Below are 1,343 nucleotides of genomic sequence, written 5' to 3' on the forward strand. Positions count from 1 at the left end.
ATGGTGAAACAAGTTAAAGTGTGTAATGATTTGTGATACATCCCCCAATTCTCTCTCTCATCATCTCTCCAATCTCTCTATTTGAAGGCCTAACACTAGTTCTGGGATACCCTGTATATATGTATATTCGTACATGCAAGCCTCACCCTCTGTATATGTCTTCAAAATATGCTTTACTTTAAACTTGAAGTAAATCATTTATTGTTTCAACTATATTATTTATAAATGTCGATAAAAAAATAGCGCTGCTTTGTCTGAATATTTTTGTTTAGCTCGCGAACGTGTAAGTAAGGACATTCTGAGAAGCTCAAATATTACGAATTATCTTCCATCTTTAAGCAAATATAGCAATTAAGATCGAATAACACCGTCGAGATCAAGAGAAAGAACGAGAAAAAGAGTTGAGGAAAGTAGGGTGAATTGGAGCGTAACCACGTTGCCGAGCGAGCGAAAGAATTAACCCTGGTGTGTTTTTTCTTAATTTTCCGTGCTCTCCCTTTCCCATTCCATACGTTGAGAATCGACCATCGAGTGCGAATGGAATCGGCCGGTTGCCGAAGGCCATTCTATTTGTCAAACTCTTCAATTAATTTCACGCCGATATTCCACCGAGCTCCAGGATCGTTTATTTTAATTTTCTTCTTCTTCTCACTAAAAGAATCTTTTCAGTTTAGTTAGCACAGATTTTCTTCCCTTTTTCTGACGCTCTTATGGTAAGAAATAAGAAAGGGGGGGGGGGGAGGAACTAATGAACCCTTTTACTCAAACAATTAAATCAAACGACAGTGTAGGAAAAATAATGTTACACAAACCTGATACTGACTGTTAAAATCGTTCTCCAATACTGGACGACTTTATCTCCTTTTGTTCATTCCGATGTACCAACAACGAACTCGATAATGACTTCAGATTAATTTCTCTATTATAATTTGTTTATGAAACAATTACAGGCTAACGTTTATATAACATTGTTTTCTTAATTTTTTTCACGGAACGTACTGGTGCAGTTTGATCGTTTAATTCGGGGACACTCTATATAAATGGATAATTATGAATTGGAAGAAGATGAAAATTAAACATCTAGAGAGAATTATTCACTGCTTTAAAATTAATATTCTTGGGAGTTGTAAATAAAGATTTTTCGAGACGACTTACGGTCTATCGATTGGTTAGCTTCAGATGAACTTGAAATTGTTTTAGATAGACTTCAGTTGGATCACTCGTGATACTGGTAGGCTGTTTCATGGTCAGCATTTACTTTTCCATTGCAGATCGTCTCGTCGTTGAACTCCTCCAGATTCTTCACAATACTAAAATACGATGTAAAATAATTTTATTTAATT

At 35.5% G+C, this 1,343-nt stretch overlaps 1 long non-coding RNA gene across 1 annotated transcript in view; it reads right to left on the reverse strand.

The window, feature by feature from the left end:
* Positions 1–142: 142 nt before the first annotated feature.
* LOC113464895 (uncharacterized) overlaps positions 143–1,343 on the reverse strand; it is a 10,285-nt gene continuing 9,084 nt past the window's right edge. The window contains exons 2-3 of the long non-coding RNA XR_003389759.1: positions 1,156–1,310; positions 143–651 (exon numbers count right to left, since the gene is read on the reverse strand). This is a non-coding gene — a long non-coding RNA (uncharacterized LOC113464895). The remainder of the gene's footprint in view (positions 652–1,155; positions 1,311–1,343) is intronic.

This window comes from Ceratina calcarata, unplaced genomic scaffold, assembly GCF_001652005.2.
Source record: "Ceratina calcarata isolate Rehan_Ccalc_2016 unplaced genomic scaffold, ASM165200v1 scaffold582.2, whole genome shotgun sequence".
Lineage (NCBI taxonomy): Eukaryota > Metazoa > Arthropoda > Insecta > Hymenoptera > Apidae > Ceratina > Ceratina calcarata.